At 43.2% G+C, this 23,473-nt stretch overlaps 1 protein-coding gene across 8 annotated transcripts in view; it reads right to left on the bottom strand.

Annotated features, from left to right (window-relative positions):
- The window catches only part of LOC105198089 (follistatin), a 621,281-nt gene that overhangs the window by 464,423 nt on the left and 133,385 nt on the right, over positions 1 to 23,473 (bottom strand). The window lies entirely within an intron of this gene.

The following is a 23,473-nucleotide window of genomic DNA, read 5'->3' on the forward strand; positions in this document are numbered from 1 at the left end:
ACGCGTGTCCCAAAGATCTCCCCTTCATTATTAATAAAATTTATTTTTTTTTTTGTAATCACGGCGTGTAAAAGATACATTAAATTTGTAACAACGCATGCAGATAGCATCCGTTATTCCCGGTGAACACCAGCCGGAGGCCGCTGTTCGGCTTTAAAAAACAGAAGGCGCCCTCGCGCCTACCTAAACGCTGCCACAGAGACGTCGCCGCTAACGGCCGAGGATGGCCGTTAGGACGAGGCAGACCCGTGCGTGATACAAGACCGCGCGCACGCACAGCACCGCAGAAAGAAATCTCCGCGAGGAACGCGTCTGTACCAGCAACCGCGGAGGAACGAAATCCCGAGATAAAATCTCGAAGAAGAGCGAAAGCGCACGGAAACGACCGAGCGCGCGAGCCAGGAGGTATAAAAGGCCTCCGCTCGCACACTCAGGATCCATTCCGCCACCTCGATTCCGACCCGAAACTCCTCTGACCGAACGAGCGGTAAAGGTTCTTTGCCGCTGTCGAGGTACGCGACAGAGCCGACATTTGAAAGAACGTAGCTTCCGTCTACAACCACCCCGGATACCAAAAGGCGGTAAAGGTTCTTTGCCGCCACCAAGGTACTTGGTGGCTCCGGGCGATCCCGACCAGAACAAGCCCCACGACTTCGCGGCGGCTATTAAGGGGTAACACCATCTTTGAGGCCCTAAAATGATATCTAAGTTTGGGAATTTATTGTCGGCAAATGAATAACTTTATATAAAAAAAGCTTAGAGGGATTTATTGTACATATATTGACAAGTAAAAAAATATTTTTTAATTTTTTTTTATGCACAAAATGGCGGCGTACTAGCCCATTTACGAAATCGTCTTTTCTGAAAGATGAATTTTTGTGTGCAAGTTTTCTGCGACATGGTTTATGTTGGAACCAAACAGAAAAACTCTTCATTATCTACATATTCAAAACTAAGGAAGTACGTAGGGATTTTTAAAAATATTAATTTTTATCAAAATGGCAGCTATTTGTAGAAAAAAGTGGATTTTTCACCCAAAAATTTGTTTAAAAAATGCTAATTACAAAAAGTTTTCAACATATCGCAAAAAGCCTACATACTTCCCTGTAGAATAGTTACAAGAATAGTGTTAAAATTTCAAGTCAATCGGATAAAAATTGTAAGAGTAACCTTACACGCAAATTTGAAAAACTGTGTTTTGAGAAAAACGCGTATAAAGTTTTGATAACTGATTTTTTGTGTATAAAGTTAAAAATTTTTAATTTATCTCTAATCTGCGATGCCTGCCCCATAAAGCTGTCTTTCCACAATAGTGCCCACCATGAGGTTTTACATTTACAAAATTTTTATTAAACTGTTATAGCCATCATTATAATAACAACCAAGTTTGTTGCATAAACACAGAAAAACTAATGGCGTCGCATAAACACAGAAACCGACGCTTTCAAAACTATTTACTAATATAGTACAAGTAATAACATCTATATTGTGTTAGACAAAAGTCTATTTTTGGTATATAAATGAAGCCCAAATAACTACGAAGCATAGAGAAGACGGGGCCGATCCAAATCGCTTGCAGCTGCTCAGTAGGCGCATAGAGACGATTCATTTAATCAGCTCAAACACTATAATACAGTTTGAATTTTGTTCTAAAACTACTTACAGCATATTTTAATAAGTATAAACTAATGATTTAAGCAAAAAAAAAATCGATTTTTTCAAATCTCAAAGGTGGTGTTACCCCTTAAGCCGAGAAAAGAAAACCGCGCCCCGAGCACAAATTACCGGCCATTTAAACGCCCCACTGAGCTAACCCGCGCGTTCGCGCCGTCGACGCGCCTCGCGCCCCGCCGCATACCAGCGCAACCGCGTCGCGAAGCTCGACCGACCGAAGTTCTCGAAAAACCAACCCCGCTTCTGGGAATCACGAGATTCCCGCTCGGCTCCACGGCCAAGGGATTATTTACACTTTATAAATAGAGTGTAAATAATCCCCCGTTCAAAGTCATTGTATTCTTTTCCGCGCCCCGTTTTCAGTATTACCGTGATCTATACTCGTACTTAAATGTAAATGTTCTGTTTCGCACTTAGTCATATTACCGCTTAGTTATATTACCGCGAACTACACTTGTACCAAAGCGTAAATCTGTCAATCCGCGCTCATCTCGTTTCTCTCGATCGCAGTAGCGAGGCAGAAACTTATATCGAGTACACGACTTTACAATAAACTCACACGCATATTGTCAAAACAACGTTTATTTTCTCTCTCTTGCCTCGAACCTATTGCGTTATCCGAACCGCTAGGTAAATCCGCGCACAGCAAAAACGGAATAACGTGTTCAAATTTGTTAAAATAAATATCTACATAAATTCAATCGTAATTCGTTCTTGATTATATAAAAATAGAAGCAAACGTTTCAACTTATTATGAAATCATCTTCAGTACAATTTTAGCTATATGGAACGGATTCGTATTGGCAGTATTTTGTTATATTTCTAACCAAAAACAATTTTTAATTGATGTTATTCAAAAATATTAGATCATACAATTACTCAAGTATTTGACATAGAACACAAAAGTATTTTATCCGAAAATAATTTTTTTTAAATATTGTATAAATTTAACATTAACTCTAAATAACTTGCACCAGAGCAAAGGGGCCTAAGTGATTCTGTTGAGGAAGCAGGCTGTCGTGCACACAGCCATTTCACTGATACAAGAGCCTTGGCTCGTCCGGGGCTGTATCAGTGGTGTGGCAGCATGCGGGAGAATTTTTAAGTCTCCGACAGCCAAAAAGCCCAGAGCCTGCGTAGCGGTGAAGGGCATTGACGCCTGACTAATTCCCCCATAATTTTATGTTCCAAAGATGTGGTAGCGGTCAAGCTTGATGTCGCCGATTCCTTGGGAAGCAGGAGGAGGGTGGTGGTGTGCTCCGCGTATTTTCCTCACGATGAGGGGGCTCCGCCGCCGCCGGAACCGATGACCAGATTGGTAGAGTACTGCCAGAGTGAGCGGCTTTCCCTAACAGTGGGGTGCGATGCTAACTTGCACCACACGATCTGGAAAAGCACGGATACCAACGATAGAGGTAGAAGGCTATTGGAATTTCTAGCGTCGACGGACCTGGAGATTCTTAACAAAGGTGACAAGCCCACCTTTTGCACGTTGATGAGGAGAGAGGTTCTCGATCTTATTGTCTGTTTTAGGTGTATATCGAGGGACGTAGTCGGATGGAGGGTCTCGCGCGAACCTTCACTGTCGGACCATACGCAAATCACCATCAAGCTGGCTTAGGCCAGAGGAGAAGTGGCGATGTTCAGGGATCCCAGGAGGACCGATTGGGACTCCTATCGGGTGGACTTGAAATGCTATCTCGAGGTCTTCCCAGGCAAGGAGGCACAGGACCGAGGAGGAACTGGAGCTCTGCGTAGATCACCTGCAGAGAGCTCTGGTGGAAAGCAACGAAAAGAACTGCCCGGAGAGGGCGGTTAAAAACTCCAGAGGCAACTCCTAGTAGAGTCCTAAGCTGCAGGAGCTCAGAAATGCGGCTCGGAGGGCCTGGAATAGGGCCAGGAACACGGGCCGCCAGTCGGACTGGGAACTTCATAGAAGGGCCCAGAAAGACTACAGAGACTCTGTGGTGAAAGCCAAGAAAAGAAGCTGGAGAGAGTTCTGCGAGTCGGTAGAGGGCGTGCCCAAAACCGCAAGACTATGCAGGATTCTAGCCAGGAACCCAGACGCCGTCTTGGACTCCATTAGTCTCCGTGACAATGGTGACCGGGGAGCGGTGCCTGGTGCACTTGCTGGAGGCCACCTTTCCGGGCTTTCGTAGGGAGCACGGAGAACTGTTCGCCAACGATGCGGTGGGCTCGCGCAGGGCCTGTAAGGCGGACTGGGGATTAGCTGCCAGCATTGTCAAGCCCGAAAAAGTGAAATAGGCGATAAACACCTTCAAACCCTTTAAGTCGACGGGACCAGATCAAGTCTTTCCGGGTCTTCTACAGGAGGGGCTGGAGTTGGTCGTGGGACCTCAGACAAGGACTTTGAGGGCATGTTTTGGCTCTGGGCCATACGCCTAGTGCATGAAAACTAGCGAGAGTGGCATTCATCCCGAAGGTAGGAAGAGCAAGCTACTCTTCTGCTAAAGACTTCAGACCGATAAGTCTGACTTCGTTTCTCCTGAAGACTCTGGAGAAATTGGTCGACGCGTATGTAAGGGACGTTGTCCTCCCGCGGCGCCCCTTGCACCACGCACAGCACGCATACCGCATGGGCTACTCAACGGAGACGGCTCTTCATGCGACTATGTCGTTTATTGAGGGGCAACTGGAGAGGGGCGGCTATGCGGTGGGGCACCTTCTTAGATATAGAGGGTGCTTTCAACAACACCCCGCACAAAGTGGTATGTGAAGAAGCGTTGCACAGGGGTGTGCCGGAGAAACTCGTGGAGTGGATCCGGGGCATGCTAGGGCGACGAGTTGTAGCTTTGTTGGGAACAACGAAGATCAGTGGATGGGTGGAGAGAGGGTACCTCCAGGGTGGGGTGCTCTCTCCACTGTTATGGTGCCTGGTGGTGGATGGGCTGCTCGAGAGGCTGAGTGAGAGGGGCTTCTTTGTGCAGGGCTGATGACGTGGCTCTGCTAGTGCAAGGACCCTTTCTCGGGCCTCTCTTGGAGCTCATGCAGAACGCACTGGGAACAGTAGAGCGGTGGTGCAGGGGGACCGATTTGTCAATGAATCCGCTGAAAACGGGGCTCGTTGTTTTCACTTGTAAATATAAAGTGGGCACTATAATAGGGCCCATCTTTGAAAGTACAAGACTAGCCCCAGCTGAATCAATAAAATATCTGGGAGTGATCCTAGATAAGAAGCTGTCGTGGAGGGAACATCTTAAAAGCCGCTGTAAGAGTCTGTGCTCTTACTTCTGGATGTGCAGGAGAATCGTGGGCCAGACGTGGGGGTTGAAGCCCAGGATGGTCTGTTGGATCTATACTACAATACTTCGACCCAAGCTTACTTATGCAGCAGTTGTGTGGTGGCCTAGGACGCGGAAAAAAGCGGCAGTGGTAGCGCTCGAGCACGTTAGGGCTTTGATTTTAAGAGGGGCCCTAGGTGCAATACAAACCACGCCGGTGGCAGCCATGGGCATTTTGCTCGGGATTGAACTACTTCACCAGGTGGTGGTGGGGACGGCAGCGATCGCTGCACACCGACTAGCCTGCGAATTGAAGTGGAAGGAGAGGACTGCGCACACTAGGTTCCCTAACGGCGTGCTGACCGATTCCATCTTTGGAATGAGGCAAGATAGGATGCCAGCATTTCGGACTTTAAAGCGCCCTGGACAGGCGCTTTAAAGTGCAGGTCACAGGACTCGTGGATTGGAAAAAACCCGGGGCACTGGTTGAAGCCTGTGACGGGGACGTCTGGTTTACAGATGGCTCCAAGACGGGTATTGTATACGAGCTCCGGCGCGGGCATTGTTTGCCGACAAAGGATGCTGGCGGAAAGCCTGCCCCTGGATGGGTACGCCACAGTTTTCCAAACGGAGATCGTGGCAATCCTAAGATGTGCCCAACTGGTCCTGGAAGGGAAGGAGACAGGTGGGCGCGTGAAAATATTTTTGGACAGTCAAGCTGCTGTCATGGCACTTGAGGCTCCGATTTGCACCTCGCAGCTGGTCTGGGACTGCAGAAATGCACTGGATAAGCTGGTAAGAGATAAAGAAGTTATCGTGACCTGGGTCCCCAGTCACTCGGGGATCGAAGGCAATGAGAAGGCCAATCGGCTCGCTAGGGCGGCATCAGGAATGGAGGTGTTCGGGCCGGGACCGGTGCTGGGGGTCCCTTTCTGTCTAGGCAGGAGGAGGATTTGGGCCTGGTTACGGAGCGAGCACCTCGAGTTTTGAAAAAATGAGCTGAGGACCAAGTGTCGACAGGCCGGGGCTCTACTAGGAGAAACACCTAGTGAGGGCCTGGTCAAGGACATAAAGTCCTTGAGCAGAAGAGACGCCAGGCTAGTAGTGCAAATACTGACTGGCCATTGAGCCCTCAATTACCACATGCACAGGCTGGGCCGATCTGATACGGCCGAGTGTAGGGCTTGTGAGGAAGAAGAAGAGACAAGTGTCCACATTCTTTGTGATTGACCGGCCTATGCGGGGTTGAGACTAAAACTGCTCGGCATTCCCCCAGCCAGGGCAGATTAGCTGGCTACCTATGAGAGACCTGAGTCTCTTTTGGGAGGAATCAAGGCTCCCGTAAGTGACGAACGACTGGAGGGAGACACAATGGACAAGAGTCTGCGTGCCGTAGGCGGATCTTCGACCCAAGAACCGCCTCCTCAGTTCTATTATTATTATTATTATTATTATTAAATATAAAGCTATAGGAAAAGATGGTATACAAGCAAGATACAAGTGCGTAGCTCTTGTACTTTTTGTTTAGTTTAATACCTTGTATATCTCACTTGTTTAGAATATACAACATTTTCAGTGATCGGGATTTATGCCGTAATACAGATGCTGCGTGATTGGAAAATAGCACTTGCCTCTATATACTGAGAATACATTGTACACATATCTGCACTCTGTTGAAGTCTGTGCATATTAATTTCTTTAATATTGCATTGTTATTACTTTGTATATTTACTGTTCTTATTCCCTAATAAACTTTGTAAACAAATTTTGTAAATCATTATGTTATTTTATATCATATTTAGAAATGTTATTTATAAATTATCGATGTGCCTTATATCTTACACATAAGTAGTCATAAATCCCACCACTTTTTTTATACGACAAAAATGCAAGGATTTTTTTAAGTTTTTAAATACAAATAATTACAAATTCATATAAATAATAATACAAATTGACAAAAATTACTGAGCTGCAGAGCCACGCTGGATGTTGCGAAAATCAAAACACATTAGTAAATAAATTCAAACATTTTGACCTTTTAATGACGGTCTTTTTCAGTGTATATGCAACAGTTTAACTATCTGTAAAACCATAACATAATATTCGCCCGATTACAATTTACATACATCGAAATAAACAAAACAAAAGACCAAAATTAAATAAAGTTTACCAGATAAATAAAGACTATGAAATACCGTGATTTTCATCTTCATCAATCTCACGAGCGCCTTAATATATTAGAGCGATCTCAAAGAACGTGTGAAAGACACTAGTTTCGGAACATCGATTGGAATTGATTGCTAACAAGTAAATTGTAAACACAAAAATTAGCAGGAAAATATACCGGGTGTCCCAGACCACCCGTCCCACCCGATTTTTTCGTAAACGCGACATTTTAAAGAAAAATGTTTCAGACAAAAGTTGTAGGATTTTAAAAGATCTATTTACTGATTTTATCAGTTTGACCTTGGATGGCGTCGCCAAGGTCAGATCAAAATAACATTAACTTTTTTAAATAGGACACCTCATTTTTGGTTCCAGAATCTAATAGCTGGTGTCAAGACCTTTCCAAAACACTATAAGAAAGTTTATTTTTGTTGAGTACTTTCCGAGTTGTGAGGCTTGAAAGTTACGGTGTACTGTTACCTTCAAGCGTCATAACTCGGAAAGTCCTTAACCAAAATAAACTTATTTATAGTGTTTTGGAAAGCTCTCGAAATCGACTACAAGAAAATGCAATGAAAAATATAAGCAGAGGACACCGACTTCGCCCATGGTATCACGTCGAATAATGCTTTCTCTCTCGACCCAGCGTCGAGCGAGGAGGATGCACTATCGTAAAGCCCCCCACCACTTTCCGCCCGCACCCCGATCGTCGCCGCGCAGCCTAGACACACGTACGAGCGCGGCTCCGCGTGTGTGCGGCAGCCGAGCGCTAGCGTCGAGAGACACCATTTCTGCCGGTGCGTGTACCTATAGTCCTACGCGTAGAGTTTTGAAGATACCTAATTACCGAGATCTCTAACATTCGGTACAGCTCTATGATGCCGTTTATTCTTGATTTATTAATATTAATCTTCATTTAATGTTGATTATTGTAGCAATAAAGTAATTTTCACGAAAAAGCACCCTTACATACCACTCCTAAAAGTCATTGCTTAGAATTCATAATATTACGCAACTCGTCACCAATTCACGTTTTCTAATAAGCAACCCGGTCGTAAGCGTAATTTGTAGTTATGCCTTACCCGAACGAAGAAGCTGCGTTAATGATGTCAGTTTTGGGTAGAGCTGGAAGTTTTCGAGCAGCTGAAATAATGTGGCGAAATGAATATCCCGATCATACACCACATTCGCGCAAAGTTTTCAGTCGCTTACAACGTCGAATAATTGTAAAAGGTATTGTTCAGCCGGATCATAATAAGGGAAGGCAAATTCATCGATCAGTTCGTTCAGTAAGAGCACCTGATGTAATTGCAACTGCCTTTGTAACCCCGAATGATTCTTTAAAGCGACGAGCAAGAGATAGTGGAATAAGTCGAAGCACGATCAGCCGAATTTTTCGTGAAAATTCATTCCATCCATATCGAATGTCACTTCACCAGGCCATGACATTGAACGATCATAGACAAAGACTGATATTCTGTAATTGGATTACTCAACAATTACCTAATTTCCATAGAAGTATTTTATTTTCTGATGAGTGCACCTTTAAAAGTGACGGCGAAATAAACACACATAATTTTCGTTATTGGGCACAAGAGAATCCACATTGGTATCGAGAAATGGATCATCAACGTATCTGGAAAGTCAATGTTTGGTGCGGAATTGTTGATACGCATATCGTGGGATCATTTTTCTTTCAAGAGAATTTAAACCGTTTTTTATACGCCGATTTACTCGAAAACGAACTTCCACGTTTACTTGAAGATATTCCACTCCAATTACGTCTAAATATGTGGTTTCAACAGGATGGATGTCCCGCCCACACGTCTGTCATTGCTCGTCATCAACTGAACCGCATATTTCGCGGCCGATGGATAGGTAAACATGGTCCACATAATTGGCCACCACGATCACCGGACCTTACAATTTTAGATTATTATTTGTGGGGACGAATAAAAGACCTTGTATACCGCGAACGACCTACGACTGCAGAAGATATGAAAAACAGAATTCGACAAGTCATTCAGTCTCTAGATACTGACGAAATTCGTCGGGCGACGGATGATTTCCAAAGTAGGGTAACAGCCTGTATAAATGCACGTGGTGGACATTTTGAACATCGAGACTGAACAACATGCGTATGCACAAAGGTGACGGCAAGGGGAACCACCTTATGAAAGCACCCCGACAAAGGTGACGGCGAGGGGAACCACCTTAAAAAAGCACCCCGACAAAGGTGACGGCAAGGGGAACCACCTTATGAAAGCACCCCGACAAAGGTGACGGCAAGGGGAACCACCTTATGAAAGCACCCCGACAAAGGTGACGGCGAGGGGAACCACCTTAAAAAAGCACCCCGACAAAGGTGACGGCAAGGGGAACCACCTTAAAAAAGCACCCCGACAAAGGTGACGGCAAGGGGAACCACCTTATGAAAGCACCCCGACAAAGGTGACGGCAAGGGGAACCACCTTATGAAAGCACCCCGACAAAGGTGACGGCAAGGGGAATCACCTTATGAAAGCACCCCGACAAAGGTGACGGCGAGGGGAACCACCTTAAAAAAGCACCCCGATAAGGTGTAAGTACGATCTTGTTACCTACACGTGGTACACCTTAGGTAACGCTAATACCTACAGGCGGCACCGATTATTTCGTTTTTACATTTTAAAAATGTTACTTTGACTTATACCTTTATGCCCAAGATCGATCTCAAGGTCGAATTCAAGATCATCATCAGGTTGATCCCTCGAAATCATGCAAATTTTGTCTGAGCCATTTTTTTGTACAAGCACATCCCTACGTTTTAAAAGGGTGGGACGGGTGGTCTGAAACAGGTATATTTTTCATTGCATTTTCTTGTAGTCGATTTCGAGAGCTTTCCAAAACACTATAAATAAGTTTATTTTGGTTAAGGACTTTCCGAGTTATGACGCTTGAAGGTAACAGTACACCGTAACTTTCAAGCCTCACAACTCGGAAAGTACTCAACAAAAATAAACTTCCTGATAGTGTTTTGGAAAGGTCTTGACACCAGCTATTAGATTCTGGAACCAAAAATGAGGTGTCCTATTTAAAAAAGTTAATGTTATTTTGATCTGACCTTGGCGACGCCATCCAAGGTCAAACTGATAAAATCAGTAAATAGATCTTTTAAAACCCTACAACTTTTGTCTGAAACATTTTTCTTTAAAATGTCGCGTTTACGAAAAAATCGGGTGGGACGGGTGGTCTGGGACACCCGGTATAAATAAATATTAAGCTGTACAAATCAAAATTAAAAAATTCTAATAATAAACAAAAAGAAATAAATTAACAAAAAGAGTATGATATTGAGCTGTACAAGTTACGAATTATAAAATTGTAAAAAAAATAAAAATAAATTAAAATAAGAATAAAAATGTAAAAAAAAAATAAAATTAGTAACATATTACCTCTAAGTTGCAAAACTATGCCTTAGCATTGTAAGAGGAGATGTTACATCTTGACAGTTTCAAAACAAATAATACTGATCGAACGAGAAAGTTTCGTCGGGTCGCACGAGGATTGGAAGAAAGAGGGATGAAGCACTTAAGGAGGGGAAATTCGATCGAGAATAAGAAGATATACCTCGGGAAGAAGTTCCGTACACTTTGTTGAGTCTTTTTTATTATTTCTTAAGGCAATGCTGGAGTGACGGCAGAACTCCGACGGTCCTACATCATCTACTAAATAACACTAAAAATGTCGATAATATCGATACTTTTAATTCCATTATCATTTGAGCTCTGCATTCATCCTTGTCTTTTCAACAAACGAAACCGCTCAACTCAGTACCGTATACTTTGACAGGCATGCTCGGGCCGTCTTGTAGGCGGATGAGTTTGCACGAAACAATTTTTCGTCTGTCCTATTGGGTTTCTGCTGTTGAATAAGGACGTAATGTGTTGAAAATATACATTGCACTTTGACACTACGCTCTTTTTGCTGCATGTAACAAAAAGAGATTGACGTTAATCAGACTAAATGTTTAGCACATTTATTGCCATTTCATTCGAAAATAGATAATACATAATACTAAAATTATATTTTCATGTTGAACATGAATATGGCAATATTTTGTAAGCTATATACACTACTCAAAAGAAAATAGGGAACACTTTCCAGACACCAAAAATTAGGCTATTTTCAAATGACTGTAACTCGGTGAAAAATGATCGTAGATAAAAAATAAAAAAAGCATTTTGAAGCTTGAAGATCCAACTTTAACGCTCTATCAGCAGATTTTCAAAATTCTTTTAACTTCCTTGTCTTATGCAGTAAAAAGGCACACCCTGTTTTGTTCCTTAAAATTTCGTATCTTTGACACTTTGCAGCTCGACCAACAAATTTTTTTCGAACAATTCAAGTAAAGCTTCATAAACTACAACATTTTGCCTACAAAATGCTTTTTTTAAAATTTCTCTACGATTTTTTTTTGACCGAGTTACGCTACTTTGAAGCTAAACCTGCATTTTTTACAAATGATATCCGTACTCCGTGAAAAATCATCGTAGACAAAAAATCGAAAAACCATTTTAAAGCTCGAAGTTCCAGCTTTAACATGCTGTTAATGGTTTTCAAAAATTTTCTCAATTTCTTAGTACTATGCCCCAAAAAAGATACACTGTTTTTTCCTTAAAATAACGTATTTTTAACAGCCTGTAGCTCAATAAAAAAATTTTTCTCGACAAATCCAATGCAAGTGCCATAAAGTATGACATTTTCTCTACAAAATGCTTTTTTCAAAGTTTTCTCTACGATTTTTTTTGACCGAGTTACAAGACTTTGAAGATATACATTTTTTACAGTACATTTTTCCGAAAAATGACGTCTACCGCCGACATTAGCATTACCCAATGTGCACCACGTGGAGGTTGTCGGTCGGATTTTTGCACATCGTGTGTGTGTGTGTGTGTGTGTGTGTGTGTGTGTGTGTGTGTGTGTGTGTGTGTGTGTGTGTGTGTGTGTGTGTATGTATGTATCACAGCAGAGATAAGGACCCCGCAGTTCGTCACTTCTGCAGTATTTAATGACTCCAAACCCTCTCTGCTGTGTGTGTATGCGCTCGCGCGTATGAGAGTTCAATAGTGTGTATTTCCTCCTCTCTGATCAATTACTGCTTGCAAGCGTTCTCGCATATTTATACATCTTGCAATACGATCTTGCGGAATGTTGTGCCAAATTTCCGTTAAAATTTCTCCCAATTCTTCTAAATTTCGCGGCTGTTCCTCGTGACGCCTTAATCGTCGTTCCATTTCATCCCAAATGTGCTCGATTGGATTTAAGTCCGGGCTATTGGCGGGATGATTTAACAGTCTAATTGCGTGTCGTTGAAAAAAACGTCGCGTTATATTCGCCGTATGAGGTCGAGCGTTGTCCTGCATAAAAATAAAGTTCCGACAGGTTCGATTTAATAGCAAAACGTGTGGTCGTAGAATATCGTTGATATAACGAACACCCGTCATTGCCGGAGGTGGCAGGATCACTAGATCACTTCGTCTTGTAAGTGATATACACCCCCACACCATCACGGAACCGCCGTTGTAGGATCGTATTGGCATAACGCAACGTCGATCATAGCGTTCATTTCGTCGATGCCAAGTACGTATACGAGCATCATTGCCATAAAGGCAAAAACGTGATTCGTCGGAGAAATATACATTTCTCCAATCCCTAGCGGTCCAATTTATGTGATCGCGCGCAAATTGATAACGTACTTGGCGATGTACGAGTGTGAGTCTTGGTACTTGTGCACGAACACGAGAACGAAGACCGGCTTCTCTCAAACGGTTGCGAATTGTTTGTTCGCACACATGGCGCAAATGAATGTCATTACGAATGTTTCTTGCGGTAATTATTCGTCTTTCTAATGCATAACGAACAATGGCTCGATCTTGTCTATTTGTCGTTAATCGAGAACGACCACTACCTTCACGTCTCGTGTAATTTCCCGTGTCTTGATATCGTAACCAAGCTCTACTCACTACGGACACAGATGCACCAATATCTTGCGCCACATAACGCATACTATAACCTTGTTGCAAAAGCGCAATTATGCGTGCAACTTCTACGGCCGATAAATGTCTACGCGGCATTTTGAAAATTCCGTGTCGCTTATCACACTGCGAGAATCGCCGGCGTACTAAACAAAATTTTATTGTATTGAGCATGCAATGTTTACATATGGTCATCTTTGTCTAAAAAGAGATTTTTTTTAGACTAAGACGACTATATGTTTACAGGATTGGAGAAATGTATATTTCTCCGACGAATCATATTTTTGCCTTTATGGCAATGATGCTCGTATACGTACTTGGCATCGACGAAATGAACGCTATGATCGACGTTGCGTTATGCCAATACGATCCTACAACGGCGGTTCCGTGATGGTGTGGGGATGTATATCACTTACAAGACGAAGTGATCTAGTGATCCTGCCACCTCCGGCAATGACGGGTGTTCGTTATATCAACGATATTCTACGACCACACGTTTTGCTATTAAATCGAACCTGTCGGAACTTTATTTTTATGCAGGACAACGCTCGACCTCATACGGCGAATATAACGCGACGTTTTTTTCAACGACACGCAATTAGACTGTTAAATCATCCCGCCAATAGCCCGGACTTAAATCCAATCGAGCACATTTGGGATGAAATGGAACGACGATTAAGGCGTCGCGAGGAACAGCCGCGAAATTTAGAAGAATTGGGAGAAATTTTAACGGAAATTTGGCACAACATTCCGCAAGATCGTATTGCAAGATGTATAAATATGCGAGAACGCTTGCAAGCAGTAATTGATCAGAGAGGAGGAAATACACACTATTGAACTCTCATACGCGCGAGCGCATACACACACAGCAGAGAGGGTTTGGAGTCATTAAATACTGCAGAAGTGACGAACTGCGGGGTCCTTATCTCTGCTGTGATACATACACACACACACACACACACACACACACACACACACACACCACACACACACACACACACACACACACACACACACACACACACACTCACACACACACACACACACGATGTGCAAAAATCCGACCGACAACCTCCACGTGGTGCACATTGGGTAATGCTAATGTCGGCGGTAGACGTCATTTTTCGGAAAAATGTACTGTAAAAAATGTATATCTTCAAAGTCTTGTAACTCGGTCAAAAAAAATCGTAGAGAAAACTTTAAAAAAAGCATTTTGTAGAGAAAATGTCATACTTTATGGCACTTGCATTGGATTTGTCGAGAAAAATTTTTTTATTGAGCTACAAGCTGTTAAAAATACGTTATTTTAAGGAAAAAACAGTGTATCTTTTTTGGGGCATAGTACTAAGAAATTGAGAAAATTTTTGAAAACCATTAACAGCATGTTAAAGCTGGAACTTCGAGCTTTAAAATGGTTTTTTGATTTTTTGTCTACGATGATTTTTCACGGAGTACGGATATCATTTGTAAAAAATGCAGGTTTAGCTTCAAAGTAGCGTAACTCGGTCAAAGAAATCGTAGAGAAATTTTAAAAAAAGCATTTTGTAGGCAAAATGTTGTAGTTTATGAAGCTTTACTTGAATTGTTCGAAAAAAATTTGTTGGTCGAGCTGCAAAGTGTCAAAAATACGAAATTTTAAGGAACAAAACAGGGTGTGCTTTTTTACTGCATAAGACAAGGAAGTTAAAAGAATTTTGAAAATCTGCTGATAGTGCGTTAAAGTTGGATCTTCAAGCTTCAAAATGCTTTTTTTATTTTTTATCTACGATGATTTTTCACCGAGTTACATTCATTTGAAAATAGCCTAATTTTTGGTGTCTGGAAAGTGTTCCCTATTTTCTTTTGAGTAGTGTAGAATAAATCCTTCATTCCCATTGTCTATTTCCATGAAACGCAAAAATTTTTCATAGTTTCTCCATTTTCTTTTGCTTATGTTTGTCTATAAGATGGGCAAATACAAATTTAAAGTAGTCAGCACACGGTAAATGCCTCTGACTATTATTTAAAGCTAATCAGTACACGGTAAACGACTCTGACAATTAATTAAAGATAGTCAGCACACGGTAAACGCCTCTAATTATTAATTAAAGATAGTTAGCACACGGTAAATGTCTCTGATAATTAATTAAAGATGGTTAGCACACAGTAAACGCTTTTGACTATTAATTAAAAATAGCCAGCTCACGGTAAATGCCTCTGGCAGTAATTAAAAATATGATTATAATTCACAGCTTACCGCTATAGAGTCTATCGCGTGGCGACAGAAATCTTTTGATATTACATTGTCTTGTTATAGGAATTCTACACCAGTGCCTCTTCATTCTAACCTCCAACTTTCTTTTGGACAGGGGTAGGTTGACCAGGACACCGCAGTTGACCACGTCGTATCATGCTTTCTCCAGAATGCATTATTGTAGCGCGCCTCACCACTACCCGCTTCCCGATCACTGCAGCGTTTTTAAGAGACATGCACCAGCAGAAATGTTCTCTGGCAGTGGCGCTCGGTTACCGCACACGACGCGTATGTACGTGTTTCGTGGAAGCGCGGCGGTCAAGGTGTGAGTAGAAAGCGGTGGGGGACCTTTCAATAGTGCATCCTCCTTACTTGGCGCTGGGTCGAGAGAGAAGACATGAAACGAGGTGTTGTTATGGAGAAACTTCGGTGTCCTCTGCTATGCGCTTATACCAGCGGTATATGGGATACTACGATTGATCGCGCGCTGTTTTAATTGTTATTTGCATAAAGAAATTTACTTGGATACGAAAATTTGTTTGAAAAATAATATTAATAGAATTACGATTCTTAATAATAAATTAAAATTATGCCATCACGGCAATATAGCTTCAATTCATAGGACTGTTACTTTATGTTAAGACATAATTTTAATTAATTAATGAAACTTGTAAATCTCTTTAAACAATTACTTTTTAAAATAATCTGTAATAAAAAATAATTTTAATTCAATTAATTTATAAAAATGTTAATATTATCTGTGATAATCCAGTTCATTTTGTAATTGGCGTAAACCAATACTTTGAGAAATGACAAACTTCTTTATTTTTTGACGTTTCAAATAACTGTAAAAAATCTAAAAATCAGAATCAGACGTTTATTTGGGTCCTCACTCAGAGTATTGTTTTACGTCAATTACAAAGTAAACTGACTTGCCAGATAATGTTAACATTTTTATAAATTTATCGAATTAAAATTATTTCTAATAATTTTAACAAATAATTGTTTAAAGAAATTTACAAGTATCATTAATTAATTAAAATTATGTCTCGATATAAAGTAATAGTCCCACAAATTAAAGCTATAATATATTACCGTAATGTTATAATTTTACTTTATTACTGCATAATCGTGCGACTCAAAACCACTTATGAAAGAACGACGAGGATGCTCTGAATGTTACAGGTGAAGTATGCTGAACAGTGCGTCTGTTTGCCTTCTGCGCACCGTTAAATAGACGAAGATCCTTTTCAAAAGATTGCGAGCATCTATGACCGAAAAACGGTTTTTCTATTAAGCAATCTTTCCAGAAAGATCGTTAAGATCATGTTGTATAATTGTTTTAGCCGATTCGATTTTTCTACTGCAAACGGCATGCCATTAGTCCCGTGTGATGTTCTGGCAGCCAGAATTGGCGCAAAATATCGTCAGTTAAGCACGACACGCTCAGCGTTTCCAATGAGCAGACAATATTTTTAAAACGTTTTTTAATGTATTTTAAATAAAATTTTATTACAAAAACATTAAAGAGCATTTTAAAAATATTGCCCGCTTATTGGGTTAATGTAATGTAATGTACCGTTTTTCTCCGCGCGAATCAGCTCGCCGGAACGGTGCGAGAGAAAAGGCTCAAACGGAAAGAGAGGAAAGACGTCGGGCTCGGAAATGATTACGCGGCGGTGTATGATGTCTAACAAATATACATTTATTTTTTTTACATGCTGAACAGAAAAGATTACAACTAAGATGTGCGCGCGGACGGACAAAACGAATGATTAAAAGGTAACGCGCGGACGGACAAATTCAAAACGCGAGTATACACACGGTTTTATGTACAGGTGTCCGCGAGTCGTCGCTAGGCGACGAAACGCTGTGGCGACCGGCGAGTTCCCTTTACGCTATTCTTAGTCTATGGTCGAAGCCGGGTTCTGCCGAGCAGCGCTGCGTAAGCATTCGTACTCTGTACGTCGTCGAGTTACATCCATGTGCCCGCACACATGCCCGCGTGTCGGTATAATCAGTGCGTCTAGTTGTATTGCATCACTCTTGTAATTCTCGCTGTATAACTTCTATAAGATGTAATAATACATTCGTCAATCTGGTTAACAGTACAACGCATACCAAATTAATTACGACCTGACATATTTCTCGGGCTACATAATAGCCCACATTGGTGACCCCAACGTGATAGGTCGTTTCGGTGCGCGCTTCGAGAAATTGTCTCGTCAAGGCCCGTGCGTAGTCCACTGGCTTCCCGGGGGACACGCGACGGCATTTTTCTCTGTTCCAGAACCTCTTTGCTCAGCATTCTTGGCGAACGACGCAGATTTTCCTGAAAAGGGAAGTGCCTTCGTGCCGGCCGGCAAAGCCGTTGGCTCAACGACACGCCATTGGGCGACATCGGTAGAGAGACACGTTATTCGACGAGAACGTCTCAGCCATCGCGTTTCAACGGGTGGCCTGTTCGACGGATTTCCATCCCCGGCGAGGCTATTTCTGACGCATCGGCTAGCTACCTCTTCTTCAGCGGCTCTGCGCAGCATATTGCGACTATTCGCAGCTCGTCGCAGCCCGTTGCAGCTCTCAGTAACCGACGTGGCGTTACGCAATATTTTGCGACGCATCATCCGACATTGAGGCGTACATCAGGACATCGCCGATCTTCGCGGCTCATCGCAAATCTCGACGGTGCATTCCGTCTCTTCAGGATCACCGAGACCTTCGTCCTCGTAATGTACTATCTCTCTTATTTGCCTGTGCCAGTGTACGCGTCCGCGTCAAGTGTTTGACCCGGCATTTCAAATCGAGAATCCTCGCGCGTAGCAACAGCGCTGTATCACGCTCGCACGCCATTGGTGTATTTCGAACAGCGGCTACCGCACAACGACATTGTCACTTTCTTTCTCGTTTCGTACGCCCATTTATGGCAGATATTAAAATATCGCAGGCCGACTTTCTGTTAAGCGTCTAGCTACGTCGCTTTAGCATTCGCACAGGATATATGCGTTTCTATCGTGGCGTCATTCGGGTCGTAACGTTACGCCCGTACCATTACTATTGTGTACCGACTTCTCACGTCCTTCTTTTCGAAGTCATTTTGTTTCGAGGTTCCTCTGAACTCATCGAATAGCAACATCGTCGTGTTGCCGGCGACTTAACTCAACGTTACGCGTTAGTGTTAATTCAATGATTTAGCAGTCGTTTCGCGTCTCTGTCGCGTACGCTCTGTCTGTTCACATTTTAATCGTGCGCTGTCTTCAATAACTGTTCGCGCGGTTTGGCGCTAGTTGTTACGCCAATTTTTGCGTTCAGGTAGTAACAGTCGTTTTTGTTACTCGACTCATACCATTGTCACTATGACTGACGAACCGCCGCGCGTTGAAGCTTATCGCGCTCCTAAGATCCCGCCGTTTTGGAAAAGCGAACCCGAGGCGTGGATTCTACAAGTAGAGGCGTCATTACGAGTCGCGGCAATTACCGTTGACCGAACCAAGGCGGATTATCTCCTCACCGGCCTTGACAGCGAAGTGATCGCGCATATCGCGGATTTACTCAAAGCCGATCCTCTGATCGATAATTTATTTAATAGCCTCAAAGAGCGTATTCTATCCGTCTATGCGATTTCTCCTGAGTCGCGCTTGCGGACCCTATTGAAAGGTCAAGTCTTAGGGGATCAAAAACCCTCGCATTTATTAAACCGAATGAAAAACCTTAACAATGGACAATGCAGTCCACAAGTTCTTCGGTCTCTATTTATCGAGCAGCTTCCTGACTCTCATAGAGCGGCGATAAATGAGCAGGATCTACAAAAATTAGCGATAATTGTGGATAGAATAACGGAAATTAGCAATCCTAACACCTCCATGGTACCTTTTGTCGCATCCGCGTCTAAACAAAAAGACATGGTACCTTCGTCAGATATTGACAAGAAATTGAACTCTATCTCAAAACAGCTTGCCGCATTAAACAAGGAGGTATTCAAATCGCGTCGCAGGAGATCTTCGTCTCGAGGTCGTTCTCCCGGTCCCCCGAGCGACGCTAAAAAAACTGACAAACAGTTAGGACTTTGCTTCATCCATCGTAAATATGGAGAAAAAGCGACATCTTGTCGCAAGCCCTGTTCGTGGAAAAACAAAAACGCGACGGAAAACTAAAACCCCCTCCTCGCACAGAGACGGTCGGGAGATATGGGGCGTCTCAAAGCCGTCTTCACATATATGATCGCATTACCGGTCGTCAATTCCTTGTAGACACGGGCGCAGAGATTTCTATTCTTCCCGCAACGCCTTGCGATAAAAAACAGCCGACCGAGCACAAATTATTCGCGGCTAATAACACAGTAATTGATACTTACGGCGAGCGTCGCCTTACACTAGACCTGGGTCTTCGGCGACCTATCGCGTGGAATTTCCGCGTTGCTGCCGTTTCCCACGCCATTATTGGCGCAGATTGTTTAAAGTTCTATCAACTAGTGGTAGACTTACACAAGCGCCGGCTCATTGACTCGAAAACCAAACTTTCCGCCGTCGGCGAAATTCGAGTGGTATCAAATACTAAAGTTTTTTCAGTAAATCGCGGATCTAAATTCGCGGACATCCTGTCAGAGTTTCCGGATATAACGGGGGTGGATCAAATGATTCCTTCAGGAACTTGTGATGTCGAGCATCATATCGCGACCTCAGGCCCGCCCGTTGCCGAACGTCCTCGTCGTTTAGCGCCTGACAAATTAACGGCGACAAAAGTCGAATTTAAACGGCTTATGAGTTTAGGCATTTTTAGGCCTTCAAATAGCTCCTGGGCTAGTCCCATACACTTAGTCCGTAAAAAAAACGGCGAATGGCGTATTTGCGGTGATTATCGTCGTCTCAACGCGATAACTATTCCGGATAAGTATCCGATACCTCACCTGCACGATTTCACTGCCAATCTGGCAGGGAAAACCATTTTTTCGGTTCTAGATCTCTATAAAGTGTACCACCAAATCCCGGTGGCTAAAGAGGACGTGCCCAAAACGGCCGTCATTACCCCTTTCGGCTTATTCGAATTTGTCTACATGACTTTCGGGTTACGTAACGCCGCTCAATCGTTTCAGCGTTACATACATCGCGCTCTTCAGGATCTAGATTTCGTTTTTGTATACATCGATGACATTCTTATTGCATCCTCCTCAGAAGAGGAGCATAAGAATCATTTGCGTATCGTCTTTCAAAGACTCAAAAAACACGGTTTATTCATTAACCCAACTAAATGCACTCTTGGTGCACAAGAGGTTACCTTCTTAGGCCACGTAGTCAGTCGGGACGATATCAAACCAATTCCCGAACGCGTTGCTGCTATACAAAATTGGCCTAAACCTCGTACAATTGCCGATCTCTGACGATTTTTAGGCGCCCTTAATTTTTATAGGCGCAGCATCAAACAGGCAGCTCGCATACAAGCTCCGCTTCATTCCTTTTTGACAGATTCGCGTAAAAATGATAAACGCGAAATTCCATGGACACCTGATGCCGGAGACGCGTTTGTTAAAGCAAAATCTAGCTTAGCTAACGCGGCCTTATTAGCTCATCCGTCCAATGATTCGGAAACGCGCATAGTTACGGATGCCTCTAACTTCTCGATGGGAGCTGTTCTCGAACAAAAGTTCTCGGATTCTTGGAGACCTTTGTCTTTCTTTTCCAAGAAGTTCACCCCATCCCAAAAAAACTACAGCGCATATGATCGCGAGTTAACCGCGATCTACGAATCCATTAAATTCTTTCGACACTTCCTTGAAAGTCGCAATTTCCATATCCTAACGGATCATAAACCTCTGGTTTAGGCGTTTAAACAACGCTCTGATAAAGCCTCACCTAGGCAGTTACGACAATTGTCATTCATCGCTCAATTCTCTACAAATATTGGATATCTTCCAGGTCCCGATAATTTGGTTGCCGACAGTCTGTCACGCATTGAGGCACTCCGCCTACCGACCGAATTTGAGCTTAATGATCTCGCCTCTCGGCAGAAAGAAGACGAGGAGCTTAAACACTTGTTAGCTTCCGATAAGTCTTCTCTTAAACTTAAAAAATTTGTTTGGGGTTCATCAAATTCCGAGCTCTACTGTGAATTATCAAGGGAAGCTATTCGCTCCTATATTCCAGTATCTCTTCGGAGGCAGATATTTGATCTGTTTCATAACCCCGCGCATCCTAGCGCAAAAATCACTGATCGTATAATTCGTCAACGATATATTTGGCCTAACCTGCATCGCGATGTCGCCTTATGGGCAAATAACTGTATCGACTGTCAGCAATCAAAGGTATCCCGCATTAAACAGATACCTTCTCATTTTACCGCTCCTGATGGGCGTTTCGACCACGTCCATATGGACATTATTGGTCCCTTACCGTTAAATAACGGCTATAGATATTGTTTGACACTGATCGACAGATTTTCGCGTTGGCCAGAAGCAATTCCTTTAGCCGATATCTCGGCCAAAACAGTGGCTAAAGCCTTTCATGATCATTGGATCACACGGTTTGGCGCACCGCAAACTCTGACTACCGATCAGGGAACTCAATTCGAGTCACAGCTTTTTGCGGCTTTACTCTCGCTCGTAGGCTGTAAACGCGTTCGCACAACTGCTTACCATCCCGCGTCAAATGGGACGATAGAGCGCTGGCACCGCTCGTTAAAGGCAGCATTAATGTGCCACGGTACGGAAAATTGGGTCAATACCCTCCCAACCGTTCTTCTCGGATTACGTACCCACGTTCGCTTAGACACCATGGCTTCTCCAGCCGAATTTGTATACGGCACTGTGCTCCGCGTTCCTGGAGAATTTTTTCTACAGGATGATTTTATCCCTGATCCGCAGATTTTCATTAGCGATTTTCGCGAATTCATCCGTCAAATTAAACCCGTACCTGTAACTCATCATCACAAAAAACGTGCATTTTTCTTTAAGGAACTTAACGCAACTTAAAGGCTCTCACGTATTCCTTCGCACCGACGCGGTTAAAAAACCTCTCGAGCGACCATACTCTGGTCCCTTCAGGATCATTAAACGCGATTCCGATAAAGTATTTACGTTAGACGTCAATAACCGACCAATTAGCGTTTCCACGGAGCGTTTAAAACCGGCGCATTTTCTTCTGGAAGACATTAACGGTCGTCTCCCCCAGACGTTCTTACTTCCTCGTCAATGAATAATGACGAACACCCTGTGTTGTCTGAATCGCGCCCTAAACAAGTTAAAACTTACCCGCCGCAAAAAAAGAAAGTACGTTTCGACCTTAGTAAATAACTATTACTTGGTATTCTTTATAACTCATTTTGTATCCCTAGCGTTTCTCAGCGTTAGTTTTTAAGTCCATATTGTCAGCGTAGCTCTTAAGTCTAGCATTAGTTTTCAATATTAGTAGGTTAATTTAATTTCCAACTATATTGTTAAACGTAGTTAGCATTTTCTTCGAAACACATGTAATTCTCCTTTCGTTTACACTCGGCGGGGAGTGTGTGGCGACCGGCGAGTTCCCTCTACGCTATTCTTAGTCTATGGTCGAAGCCGGGTTCTGCCGAGCAGCGCTGCGTAAGCATTCGTACTCTGTACGTCGTCGAGTTACATCCATGTGCCCGCACACATGCCCGCGTGTCGGTATAATCAGTGCGTCTAGTTGTATTGCATCACTCTTGTAATTCTCGCTGTATAACTTCTATAAGTTGTAATAATACATTCGTCAATCTGGTTAACAGTACAACGCGTACCAAATTAATTACGACCTGACATATTTCCCGGGCTACATAATAGCCCACAACGCGAATAACGTTTTTATGCGGGCGCGGTTTTCGACGACTAGCGTAACGCGGTGGGCGGAGCTCGCGGCATGATGTTTGCGGTATGCAAATTGGTAGGACAGCAGCCTGCGTGCAGGGAGCGATGGCGGTCTGGAGGCCGCAGAACGCATCGAGTACCTCGACCAAAACACCGAGACGGCAATTCCGTTGTCTTGCGTTCTGCGGAGGAGCGGGAGCGGAGATGCCCGCCCTTCGGGAGCTGGTCGAGAGCCTTTCTCTCGCCTTAACGAGAGTCGGGTACTCGCGCTCGCGAGGATGCGGGAGAGGAAAGAGGGAGGAAAAGGCAAAGTACCGTAGCCAAGAAC

This window comes from Solenopsis invicta, chromosome 6 (assembly GCF_016802725.1).
Source record: "Solenopsis invicta isolate M01_SB chromosome 6, UNIL_Sinv_3.0, whole genome shotgun sequence".
NCBI lineage: Eukaryota > Metazoa > Arthropoda > Insecta > Hymenoptera > Formicidae > Solenopsis > Solenopsis invicta.